General features: G+C 42.5%; 1 pseudogene; it reads right to left on the bottom strand.

Annotated features, from left to right (window-relative positions):
- Positions 1–5,495: 5,495 nt before the first annotated feature.
- Positions 5,496–5,614, bottom strand: LOC134937683 (5S ribosomal RNA; annotated as a pseudogene).
- Between the last annotated feature and the right edge of the window lie 8,866 nt (positions 5,615–14,480).

The following is a 14,480-nucleotide window of genomic DNA, read 5'->3' as shown; positions in this document are numbered from 1 at the left end:
AGACACGGAGTGGTAAGGAATGGCTAAGGCCCTGGCCTATGTTCATGACTAGTGGTTCAGCTTCACATGACGATGGAAGTCCTCATCCTCCCACTAGAAAAATGAGAAGAGTCAAGCTGGCAAAAGCACAGCAAAGAACTGTGTCTTCTAAGATGGTATCACAAATCCCAAAGGGGAGTCCAAGTGTGTCGGCGGTTGCAATGCCTGACCTTCGCAACACTGGATGGGAAGAGGTGGCTCCTTCCACCATTTGCATGCCCTCTGCAAGTGCTGGAAGGAGCACCCACAATCCAGTTTCTGATATTCAAATTGAAGATGTCACTGTTGAAGTACACCAGGATGAGGATATGGGTGTTGCTGGCACTGAGGAGGAAGTTGACAATGAGGATTCTGATGGTGATGTGGTTTGTTTAAATCAGGCATCGGGGGAGACAGTTGTTGTCCATGGGATGAATAAGCCCATTGTCATGCCTGGGCAAAATACCAAAAAAGCCACCACTTCGGTGTGGAATTATTTCTACACAAATCTGGACAACAGGTGTCAAGCCATGTGTTGCCTTTGTCAATCTGTAATAAGTAGGGGTTAGTACGTTAACCAACTAGGAACATCCTCCCTTATACGTCACCTGCTGCACATTCATCAGAAGTCATTGTCAAGTTCAGAAACTTTGGGTAAGAGCGTAAGCAGTACACTGACACCTAAATCCTTTCTTCCTCTTGTACCCAAGCTCCTGCAAGCCACACCACCAACTCCCTCAACGTCAACTTCCTCCTCTGTCAGGAATGTCAGTAGTCCTGCAGGCCATATCACTGGAAAGACTGAAGAGTCCTCTCCTAACCGGGATTCCTCTGGAGGATCCTTGAGTGGTACGCCTACTGCTGCTGCTGCCGCTGCTATTTTTGCTGCTGGGAGTCGATCGTCATCCCAGAGGAGAAGACGGATGACCGATTTAACTACTTTAAGTAAGCAACTGACTATCCAACAGTCCTTTGTGAGGAAGATGAAATATGACAGCAGTCATCCTGTTGCAAAGTGGATAACTGAGACCTTGACAGCTATGTTGGTGTTAGACGTGCATCCGGTATCTGCCATTAGTTCAGTGGGAAATAGAAAACTGATGGAGGTAGAGTGTCCCTGGTTCCAAATCCCATCTAGATTCCACTTCACTAGGCAGACGATACAGAGAATGTACAGAAACATCAGAAAAAGTGTCCTCAGTGTCCTAAAAATGCAGTTGTACCCACTGTCCACTTAACCACGGACACGTGGACAAGTGGAACAGGGCAGAATAAGGACTATATGACTGTGACAGCCCACTAGGTAGATGTATTGCCTCCCGCAGCAACAACAGCAGCGGCACCAGTAGCAGCATTTCGCAAACGCAAACTCGTTCCTAGGCAGGCTACTTTGTGTATCACTGCTTTCCGTAAGAGGCACACCGCAGACAACCTCTTACGGAAACTGAGGGACATCATCGCACAATGGCTTACCCCACTTAGACTCTCCTGGGGATTTGTGATATTTTTTGCACCGCCGACAGCATCTCCTGCACGTACCTGTCATTTTTAAAAAAAATCTGCATTACCAAATTAATTGTATGTGCAAAACATGGGACGTGCTGGAATTTGCCCAGATGTAATGCATGCACAATATTGGTGGTGTATCTCTCTTTCTGGCAGACACAAGTCTGCAGAGGTTCAAAGACCTGCTGGTGAGAAAATTGTCAACTCAAGTGGAACGTGACCCATCAACAGCTCCTCCTTCATTTTCACCCACAACTTGGGCTGCAAGGAAAAGGATAAGATTTCCCTACCCCACCCGCTGGTGGTGATGCAGGGCAGTCAGGAGCGAGTGCTGACATTTGGTCCGGACTGAAGGACCTGTCAACGATTACTGACATGTCTACTGTCACTGCATATGAATCTGTCATCATTGAAAGAATTGTGGAGGATTATATGAGTGACAGCATCGAAGTAGGCATGTCAGACAGTTTATGTGTATACTGGCAGGAAAAAGAGACAATTTGGATGCTCTTGCACAAACTGGCTTTATATTATCTAAGTTGCGCCCCCTCCAGTGTGTACTTCAAAAGAGTGTTTAGTGCAGCCGGTAACCTTGTCAGCGATCAGCCTTGGAGGTTACTTCCGCAAAATGTGGAGAATATGATGTTCATCAAAATGAATTATAAATTCCTCCAGGAATATCTTTACCAGCAATTGCCTCCAGAAAGTTCACAGGGACCTGTGATGGTGGATACCAGTGGGGACGAATTAATACTCTGTGAGGAGGAGGATGTACACAGTGAAAGGGGTGAGGAATCGTAGGATGAGGAAGAGGTCGACATCTTGCCTCTGTAGAGCCAGTTTTTGCAAGGAGAGATGTATTGCTTCTTTTTTGTTGGGGGCCCAAACAAACCACTCATTTCAGCCACAGTCGTGTGGCAGACCCTGTCGCTGAAATGATTGGTTTGTTAAAATGTGCATGTCCTGTTTAAACAACATAAGGGTGGGTGGGAGGGCATAAGGATAATTCCATCTTGCACCTATTTATCTTCTTTGCATAATGTGCTGTTTGAGGACTATTTTTTTAAAGTGCCATCCTGTCTGACACTGTCAGACCAGTCCAGAGGTACTGTGCAGCTGGGTGATGGGGTCAGCCTTGCGCTATCTAAATTAATTAGGCTCCAAGTTTCAGACACACAAAGTACATCCAACACTTTGAAAAAATTGACACATAAGAACAAAAAACAAATGGTCTGAAACTAGCGCTGTGCAGAGGGTGAATCTGACACTCTGGATATAACTTGTACCACCAATACAACAGAGGAGTGTATATGATCCTTCTCAGGAGAAACTAAGAGGCACCGTGTTCTTTACTTCATTGGAAAGGAACTTACATTTAATTCCTTTCCCGTATGCCCGTAAAGGTATCTTTAAACACTATCCTCTCTTCTCTGGTGGGAAATATTGCTGTGCAGTATAGAAAGATGAGACACTTACATGAGATTTCTGTCCCGCATACACGTAACAGGTTCTTTAAAATCCTTCGATCCCCATAAAACTGACGTCCTCCACAATCTTCACAAACAGGTTTATTCCACAGTTCACATAAAACATAGACAGAAAGAAACAGGTGTGGACAATCTTCCGGTTCACCTGGGAAACCAGCAGGATGGAAAATGGACTGGCACCTCCGTCCCGGCTGCAGTCACAGGATCGTGGTGCAAAAGCTGGATACAGTCCTAGCGGTGTCTCCCAAATGTCTCTCCGGTAAAATGACAGTCCTCCTGTACCGAACGGCTTCAACACGTTTCTGTGAATACTTTCACCTTTTTCTTCTTTGCATGATGTGCTGTTTGTGGCCTAGTTTTTTTAAGTGCCATCCTGTCTGCCACTGCAGTGCCACTCCGAGATGGGCCAGGTGTTTCTGCCATACACTCGTGTCGCTTAGCTTAGCCATCCAGCTACCTCATAGCACCTCTTTTTCTTCTTTGCATCATGTGCTGTTTGGTGCCTGTTTTTTAAATCTGCCATCCTGTCTGACACTGCAGTGCCACTCCTAGATGGGCCAGGTGTTTGTGCCGCACACTTGTGTTGCTTAGCTTAGTCATACAGCCACCTCGGTGCAACCTTTTGGCCTAAAAACAATATTGTGAGGTGTGAGGTGTTCAGAATAGACTGGAAATTAGTGGAAATGAATGTTATTGCGGTTAATAATACTGTAGGATCAAAATAACCCCAAAATTCTGTGATTTTAGCTGTTTATATGATTTTTTCATAAATTATCCAGATCAAAAACCAAAACCCGAAAGGGTGGTTTTGGCAAAACAAATCCAGATCCAAAACACGAGCATGGAACCAGAACCAAAACACAAAAATATGAAAAGTGCCCGCCGCACATCTCTATGAATGGTGGCATAAGTGTTTTTATAATGAGTGCGGTGCACACGAGCCCCTGTGTCCAGGGGGGCCCACACCGCACACACTGCACCCATAGAATATACTTATCCCTCCGGAGTCCCGCGATGGAGGCCCTGCTATACGAGCACAGATCACTTGGAAAATGGCCACCGTGGCCATTTCCGAGTGATATGCGCATGCACACTGGAGGTGTCCCTGGAAACAAGGCAAGGGCACCATATTCCCAGAGACCAGCGCATGCGCAGTAGACTCTGGCATTATGCCAGAGTCTACTGCTGCTGGAGAGGTGGCGGCCTGCGACAGAGGCTGCACGCGGGTCCCATACTCTCTTAAGACAGGCATGTCCAAACTGCGGCCCTCCAGCTGTTGAGAAACTACACATCCCAGCATGCCCTGATACAGCTTTGGCATTCTCTGACAGCAAAACTGTGTCAGGGCATGCTGGGATATGTAGTTTCACAACAGCTGGAGGGCCGCAGTTTGGACATGCCTGCTCTAAGAGCATCGGACTATACCACTGTTTAACTATCACACAATGTATGCCTCCAGTAAGTGATTATCCACATTTCCCTACTGAGAAACTATCTGCCTCCAAAATGCGATCCACCTTTTTTTGTGGGATTTTGGATCCAACTAAAAATTTCTAATATTGTAAAGAATAAAAGCATCACTTCAATATCCAGCCTACAGTTTACATTTTGGACTACTCACATTAATTTCAAACATTATATTTTCTTTTAAATACTGCTTGTTCCAGCCTCATTTAGGTGTTATACTCATTAGAGTAATGTCACATCAGAACTGTATTTATTATGTCATCTTTTTGGATTTGAACTTTTTTATTACATTATTATTTGTGTAAATATGTTTTCTTGCCCACATTGAAAATGTGTTGTTGATACAAAGGCCATGACCTTCAAAGCACATGATGACCCCCAATTACTGACACCTTGTAACCATATGTAAAAAATAGTCCCTTTTTAGGCATTAGGGCAGGCATGTCCAAACTGCAGCCCTCCAGCTGTTGTGAAACTACATATCTTAACCAAAAGATATAAATCTGCACTGGATATGACAATTGTAATTCAGTGAATAACAAATATAGTCAAACCAACATAAAAGCCTACTATGATAAAATAATTAATTCATCAAATGGTTGGTGGTGCTCCCGAAAAATAGTTATAACAACTATAAAACAGGTATGGTCCTTTAAAGAAGAAAAAGGACAAAAAAGCAACTATATGCCTTTTCCAGGGCACACTTGAAAATTTGAAATGATGAATTTATTAAAACATAACTTTTATTATTATATACTTAAAAAAGGGAAAGCGGGAGCAAGCGTCCACATTCAAGGAACATCAATGTTCACAAGTACTACTAATGTAGGCGAAATGAGCGAAAATAAGTGGTCCCTCATTCAATGAAATTATATATTATACTTATATCCTCTATAATAGGAGTTTTAATGGAATGAGGTCACTCCCTCGGGTCTAGTATAGTCAATAAATGCCAGGAACCTGCAATCAAGTTCCTGCCGTGGGTCCCAGAATTGTATTAAATATTGGAGAATAAAATACCTACGATACCTAGTATTCCCTGGTAGTTCCCTATCCAGGCACTGACCAGGCCCTGCAGTGCTTGGCTTCCAAGATCAGACGAGTTTGGGCATACTCAGTGCGGTCTGACCATAGGTAAGTTTATCTCCTAGGCGCACCGTTTTCCGATTGTATTGGGACCCAGGATATGAATCACCGAAAAAAATACATATAGGGTTTTGAGTAGTGAAAAGTCAGACTGCCAGAATGATAGCCGTAAAATATAATTTACCATTGCATTTACTGAAGGTTGCGTATTTCCCTCATAGATGGGTGTATCAAATCTACACATGCAGTAATAGGAGATAAAAATTGGGGAATACTGTAGTTAGCAAAACATTTTAAGAGATGTCCATCCAAGTTACTGTACTTATTGCATATTATTCTTTCTTAAAAGCCACAAAAACATCACGAAGTCATTATTTTCTACAGTACATTATGAAATACATTTATCCTTAGTTTCCACAAATAAATTTCCATACCCTAATGTTTAAAACCAATTCCTCATGTGGTTTTAATTCATTAAAGCTTTAATGCTAATTAATCTTGTGGGATTCTAACTAGTATTAAAACCAAAGCTACAGTATTTAGTGGTGTAATCATACATTTAAATACCAGAAAGTGGAGGGTTTCTTCTTATAATACAGTTAAACTTGTGGATCTATGAGAGGATGAAGATATCTTGTTATTTAATTTAATTTATTTATTCTTAACCTCTGTTTAACTTTAATCATATTTATTAAATGCACCTGTGATGGACTAATAATTTTGTTGAGCAACTGACATTCTGTGTATTACTTTTCTGAAAGGCAGGTATGGTGATCCTTGTAGTGCCATATTATTATTTCTTATAATACAGGTAAACACATGGATCTGTGAGAGGATGAAGACAGCATTGTGTTATTTCATTTAATTAATGTATTTATTTATTCTTAACTTCTTTTTAATTGAAATCTTATTTATGAAATGTACCTGTGATGGACTAATAATTTTATTGAGCAACTGACATTCTGTGTTTTACTGTTCTGAAAGGCAGTTATGGTGATCCTTGTAGTGCCGTATTGTTTCTTTAAATAATACAGTTAAACAAGTGGACCTGTGAGAGGATGAAGATAGCATCTTGTTATTTCATTTAATAAAATGTATTTATTCTTAACCTCTTTTTAATTGCAATCTTGTTTATTAAATGCACCTGTGATGGACTAATAATGTTATTGAGCAACTGACATTCTATGTATTACTGTTCTTAAGGCAGGTATGTTGATCTTTGTAGTGCCATATTGTACCGTATTGGAGGATCCTGTGGTGCCCGTGGGTAAGTAAGCTCTCAATTTAGAAAGACATAAATTTATGACCAAAAGTACTGTAAGTGCTATTGTCATGTACAGTAGGATCAACAAAGCAGAGACACCTTTCTGTGGCTGGTGGCTTACCATGAAAAAGAACCAATTTTTTTAACTGAAAGTAATTGAAAATGACCAAAGGAATTGGAATACAGTATTGCTTATTCCATATTTAATAGAAATCAGACTTTGCATTACGTTTTTAATTAAAAAAAAATGTTAAATGATAAAAAAAATTAAATGGCATTGTCTAAAATGATTGGACCTAAACCTAATACAGAATTTTGTTACACAATCTTTAGAGTCAATCACTGCAATTTAGTGATTTTTGTAGCTCTCAATGAGTATTCCATAACTGTCAACAGGTAGCTTGGCCCACTCTTCTTTACTGCTCGAGCAGTCTCAGGTTTGATTGATGCCTTCTCCAGAATGCATGTTTTATCTCTTTCCATAGATGCTTGATAGTGTTCAGATAAAAGTTTATAGAAGGCCACTTCAGAACAGTCCAAAGTTCTGTTATTTTCCATGTGTGGGTGCTTTAAGCTGTTTGTTTTGGGGTATTATCCTGTTGAAGGACCTACAGTATGACGTGTGACTAAGACAGACCTTTCTGACACTGGTACTATGTTTCACACAAAAATGCCTTGATAGTCTTTATATTTCATTGTGCTAGGCACAGCTTCAAGGCCATGTGAGATGTAGTCCCAAATCATAACTAAGCCTCCTGTCACAGTAGGTATGGTGTTTTTCTCTTTTACAGTTTATTTTTTTAAACCTACTGTATGAACATAGAGCTAATATGACTTGACAAAAGTTCCAGTTTTGACTCAACTGTCCAAAAGACATTCTTCCACAAGTATTGTGTTAATATGCATGTTATAAAATTCCATTTTGCATTTTTGAATGTTGCTTTTTCAAAACTGGAGTCTATAGATATGTCCACCTATATCTAGCATCCCTTCATGTTAAACAGCCGTTCAAGTCATATCATGCCCTGTAAGAGGAAGCCAGACGTCGCGTGTAAAAACCATCACCATAGCAACCAGTATCAACAACTTACTAGCACACATGAGCATTCAATGTCCGACTGATTATTGAAAAGTTAATACAGCATATAGCCGAGGGGTAATACATTAGAAACAGCAAAGTAATATCTTAAAGGACGCCATTACGTCATCTGAAGTGCGCTTCCGCTGGGTGTGCAGTCCCATTACGGTATTTGGCGCCACACAGGGTGATACTTGTTATATAAGGTATGCTGGTTTATTGTGTGTTTTATATCCTGATGAAAATGCCTAACAAATAAAGGGCATTGAAACGTTGTGGTTAACGGAGTTTCATGACTAATTTATTGGAGTGCCGCACCTACTCTCTGTGCATCGATTTCATTGTGAGGGCACCCAGAGCTATATTTGTCTAAAGTGGCTGTGCCGGACCCCTACCTGTCATCTACAAATTGATTTCCAGTGCATTGGACATCTGGTCAGGGCACCCCTTATTATATCATTCAGGTATTATCTGCTGTGGATATTTATTTGGACTCTTTTTATTTATTTATTCTTTCACTGTTCTATGGTGTTCACTGCATTATTTGCACCTGTTGTTTTGCACACCACTGTTGCACTTTAATGAGATGGCTGAACTAGATCCTGAACAAACCACCAGTGGACATGCGTTTACCATTTACCCCATTGGGGATACATACACCTACTCAGAGGCTGAGGCTAATACGATCTTATGTACTGGTGTTTTATCGGAGCAGGCTGAAGCTCTCCCTCTAGATGACATATATCGTGAGCTGCATAGGCTCAGAAAGAGGGAAATTGATTACTATTTCCATGCATTATCCCTCAGCGATTATTATAGGGCTAAAAAAATCCCTAGGGGTCTAAGTGTCCGCAATGGCCCTACGATAGGAAAGCATGACCCTGCATTTTGCAGGAAGTGGGTGTCCATTGTGAACAAATGCTCGTTTGACCTCATGTTACTCATTATAGAGTTTTCTAACAAGGAGGTCAGTACTATGCAAGATAAGATCAATGCATTTGAAACCATCCATAAACCTAGCCTTGTTGAAGATACTAACACCGATTGGTATGCTAAATTAAATGCACAGCTGCAGATTTATAAGAGGGATCTTATTAAGTTTAAAAAAGCTAAACAAGTCAAAGTGGACACGGACTATGAACTTAATACAGTTTATCAGTGGACATACCCGGCTAGGGGTAATGACTATAAGAAACCTTTTTTAGATGCAACAGGGGGATGGGTGAAAGGCAAATGGACTTGTCAACTGACTTTTATTCATCTAGTGACAATGATAGGAGCAGCAAAAGAAGTAACAAGCGAGGCCAACCTGACCCTTTAGGGGTCACGACCCGGGCACAATATTCCCGCGACAACGTCGATACACCAGGAGGGGCAGCCAAGGCAAAAGGCAGGGGAAGTGGAAGAAAAGCTGCAAACAAAACTTAATTGTTAACTTATCATCATATGAGTTATCTGGGATAGAAACAGAATTATTATCAAAAGGTCTATCCTTTATACCTTCCACTAGGTTCAATATGTTGGATTGGAGTATAGAAAAACATAAGTTACATCGTCAGCTGAAACTCAGTGAATTTTATGGGAAACAGAATACCACTGCTAACATCCAAAATGCAGGAGAGGTTGCCTCTAAAACTGAGTTACCTCCACAATTATCTAAAATACTCCCAAGGTCTACATTTGAACCCCAGTCATTTAACCCCTCCATCAAGACTTTTATGTGCCTATTAGATGAGGATACTCAGACGTCTCTACTGAAGCTGCCCCCACAGCGACATAATCGCACACCTGGTCAACAACTGGCTTTGGATAATTTAGCTAATAACAAAGCTTTGATTTTTCATCCAGCAGATAAGGGGGGTGCCCTGGTCTTCCAGGATTTGGCCAAGTATAAACTTCAAGTAGCAGTGCACCTGAATGACTGTACGACGTATAGGCGATTGCCCCAGGACCCCTCTGATGTATTTAAAAGGGAACTGTCGACTATTCTTCAAGCTGCCATGGAAAATGGAATCATTACGGAGCAATTAAGCAAAGCGTTACTGCCAGCATTTCCCCTGGTACCACTATTTTACACCATCCCCAAGATACATAAATCGGACATTGACCCCCCCGGGTAGACCAATCATTGCAGCCCGGGGTGGGTTGTCACAACCTATTTCTGTGTACCTGGACAGTTTATTTCAGCCGTATATTAGAAAGCATCCAAGATATTTATTGGATACAACGTCATTGGGGTATATGCAATTGCGGTCGAATTCCCGAAATTGTCGAATTTCGGGTCATTTTTGACCAAAAAAAAAAAATTCGCCTATGCAATTCAGTGCTTTCCGACCAAAAAACGGACTTTCAAAATTCGACTTTTTGAAATTCGAATTTTTGCAAATTCGACTTTTCTGCAATGATATAAGTGCTGCAATTCGACCAAAGCATATTCAATTCAAGTTTGGAAATTCGACAGCAGTGCTTTTAGACAGCAAATTCGTCATTTTCAATCCGCCACACTTTGCAGGGTGAAAACAAATAAAAAAAATTTAAACATGTTTTTTTTGTGGTTTTTTTTTGGGGAATAGCAGATCTATTTATATTAGAAGGGATTAGGTACTTTTTTTTTTTTTTTGGAGGCACAAATATTATTTATATATTTTTTAAAATATTATTTTTTTTAATTTTTTTTTTTATTGCTGGAACGGTAAAATCCTAAAAAAAAATGGCGTGGGGTCCCCCCTCCAAAGCATAACCAGCCTCGGGCTCTTCGAGCTGGTCCTGGTTCTAAAAATGCGGGGGAAAAATTGACAGGGGATCCCCCGTATTTTTAAAACCAGCACCGGGCTCTGCGCCTGGTGCTGGTGCCAAAAATACGGGGGACAAAAAGCGTAGGGGTCCCCCGTATTTTTAACACCAGCATCGGGCTCCATTAGCTGGACAGATAATGCCACAGCCGGGGGTCACTTTTATGCCGTGCCCTGCGGCCGTGGCATTAAATATCCAACTAGTCACCCCTGGCCGGGGTACCCTGGGGGAGTGGGGACCCCTTCAATCAAGGGGTCCCCCCCCCAGCCACCCAAGGGCCAGGGGTGAAGCCCGAGGCTGTCCCCCCCATCCAATGGGCTGCGGATGGGGGGGCTGATAGCCTTTTGTGATCATGAAAAGAATATTGTTTTTTCCAGCAGTACTACAAGTCCCAGCAAGCCTCCCCCGCAAGCTGGTACTTGGAGAACCACAAGTACCAGCATGCGGGAGAAAAGCGGGCCCGCTGATACCTGTAGTACTACTGGAAAAAAAATACCCAAATAAAAACAGGACACACACACCGTCGACAGTAAAACTTTATTTCATACGTCGACACACACATACTTACCTATGTTCACACGCCGACATCGGTCCTCTTCTCCATGTAGAATCCACGGATACCTGAAAATAAAAGATCAATATACTCACCTCAACCAGGGTCCAGAGATAAATCCACGTACTTGTAGAAAATAACAAACCGGACACCCGACCAAACGGACTGAAAGGGGTCCCATGCTGACACATGGGACCCCTATCCCCGAATGCAGAGAGACCTCTCAGTGACAGCTGTCACTGAAAGGTCTCTAAAGCCAATCAGGAAGCGCAATTTCATTGCGCTCACCTGATTGGCTGTGCGCTGTCTGAACTCAGACAGCGCATCGCACAGCCCCGTCCATTATATTCAATGGTGGGAACTTAGCGGCTAGCGGTGAGGTCACCCGCCGGTCAGCGGCTGACCGCGGGTTAACCCCACCGCTACCCGCAAAGTTCCCACCATTGAAAGTAATGGAGCGGCTTTGCGATGCGCTGTCTGACAGCACAGACAGCGGACAGCCAATCAGGTGAGCGCCACGGAAGTAGCGCTTCCTGATTGGCTGAAGGGACTTCAGTGACAGGAGTCACGTGATGTCCCGGCATTCGGGAGAAAGGGGTCTGATGTGTCAGCATGGGACCCCTTTCAGTCCGGTATGGAGCGGGTATTTGCGTTTTGTTTTTTTTACAAGTACGTGGATTTATCTCTCTGGACGTGGATTTATCTCTGGACGCTGGAAGGTGAGTATAATTTTTTCACAGGTACCTCGGATCGTCGGAGACCGTGGCAGTCGGCGTGTCAACATAGGTAAGTATGTGTGTGTCGGTAGTGTGTAATAAAGTTTTACTTTCACGGTGTCTGTGTACTGTTTTTATTTGGGTATTTTTTTTCCAGTAGTACTACAGGTACCAGCGGGCCCGTTTTTCTCCCGCATGCTGGTACTTGTGGTTCTCCAAGTACCAGCTTGCGGGGGAGGCTTGCTGGGACTTGTAGTACTACTGGAAAAAACAATATCTTTTTATTATCACAAAAGGCTATCAGCCCCCCCATCCGCAGCCCATTGGATGGGGGGGACAGCCTCGGGCTTCACCCCTGGCCCTTGGGTGGCTGGGGGGGGGACCCCTTGATTGAAGGGGTCCCCACTCCCCCAGGGTACCCCGGCCAGGGGTGACTAGTTGGGTAGTTAATGCCATGGCCGCAGGGCACGGCATAAAAGTGACCCCCGGCTGTGGCATTATCTGTCCAGCTAGTGGAGCCCGATGCTGGTGTTAAAAATACGGGGGACCCCTACTCTTTTTGTCCCCCGTATTTTTGGCACCAGCACCAGGCGCAGAGCCCGGTGCTGGTTTTAAAAATACGGGGGATCCCTGCCCAATTTTTCCCCTGCATTTTTAGAACCAGGACCAGCTCGAAGAGCCCGAGGCTGGTTATGCTTTGGAGGGGGGACCCCATGCCATTTTTTTTTCGGGTTTTTCCCGTTTTTTCCCGTTTTTTAAAATCGCGGCAAAATCCGCCAAATCGGCCGATTTTCGCCCGCGATTCTGGCGAATCCGTTTTTCATTGAATATGGTGAATTCCGGCAGCCACCTGCCGGAATTCACCTGGCGAATTTAGTCGAATTAAAAAACGGCGAAAAATTGCCGCGATTCGCCGTGAATTGCATATACCCCATTGTTGGTGAAATTGCAAGCTCTTCCCAGATTAGATCCAGATGTTGTGATGTTTACAATTGATGTAACCAGCCTATACACCGTCATACCGCATGATGTGGTATTGACGGCGGTAGGCCAGTTCTTGAATGATCAGGCTGATTATAATGGTCCAGCAATTCCATTTGTGTTGACATTGTTACAGTTTGTTTTGACATGTAATTTTTTTCTATATGATAGTGCATTCTATCTTCAATTGGTCGGTTGTACTATGGGGGCGGCGGTAGCCCCCTCATATGCAAATATATTCATGTTTGACGTTGAACAGGCAGTGTTTTTTGCAGATTCTGCTATTTCTTCTAATATAATTTTTTTCTGTCGTTACATAGATGATCTATTGATCTTCTGGAAGGGTGACAGTAGTGTTTTAATTAATCATATTAATACACATAATGCTGGTGGGAGCCCTGTGAAATTTACTTTTGATTATAGCCCTGATGAGATTCATTTTTTGGATGTAGCCATATCGGTTTGTGATGGGTGTATCTCCACAAATATATATTCTAAGCCCACTGATCGTAATAATCTTCTTTTGTCTAATAGTTGTCATCCTAGATCTCTTGTCAAAGGTCTCCCATATTCGCAATTTATTCGGGCTAGACGTATCACATCAGATTTAAAACAAGAGGTAATATAAATCGATACATTATTCCAAACATTTTTGGAACGTGGCTATAATTATGCCCTATTACAAGAGGCCAAATCTAAGGCCTTGGGCATTGATAGAGAGTTGCTTTTACAACCCAAGAATGATGACAATAAAAAAATGTTGCCTTGGGTCACACAGTATACTCCAGCTAGTCAGACAATTAGTAAGATCTCAAAGAAGCATTGGCCCATTGTAAGGTCTGATCCTGATTGCAATTTGTCCTATACTCAACTTATGTCATGTTACAGACGCGGTCGTAGTTTGCGTGACATTCTAGTGAGATCGGATATCTCTGATCCTCCTCGTAGTATTTACAGAGGTAGCTTAGGCTGTACATGTGTTACTTGTAAGTTTTTAATTCCCGGTGAGACATTTTATCATCCCCATACGGGCAAGATTTTACATATTCGTCACAGACTCACTTGTAACTCTAAATTCACAGTGTATCAAATAATTTGCCCGTGCGGCCTTTCCTATATTGGAACGTTCATTTAAAGAACGGATGGCCGCTCATAGGTCATCCATTAAGTCTGCTTTAAATACGGGTAAGAGCGATCTACCAGTAGCGAGACACTTTTTGTTAGCATCGCACAACTTGACCACCCTTAGATATCGGATGATTGATCACGTGCCCCCGTCACTGAGGGGTGGTAATCGTGGCCTCAAACTTTTGCAGTGTGAGGCTCGTTGGATTTTTCGTCTGGGGACCCTTGCCCCTGGAGGTTTAAATGAACAGTCTGGGATTAATATATTAGCTAGTAATAGTTTAATTATGTATTTTAAGTTGGTTACTTTTTAGTAATTCTTGTTTATTATGTGTCTATGTATCATATATATACTTAGTGGCATGTAATTCGGATCTGGGGGCGATCGGATCTAATAGATGGTTAC

Source organism: Pseudophryne corroboree, chromosome 6 (assembly GCF_028390025.1).
Source record: "Pseudophryne corroboree isolate aPseCor3 chromosome 6, aPseCor3.hap2, whole genome shotgun sequence".
NCBI classification, from domain to species: domain Eukaryota; kingdom Metazoa; phylum Chordata; class Amphibia; order Anura; family Myobatrachidae; genus Pseudophryne; species Pseudophryne corroboree.
This window is presented reverse-complemented; position numbering and strand designations above follow the sequence as displayed.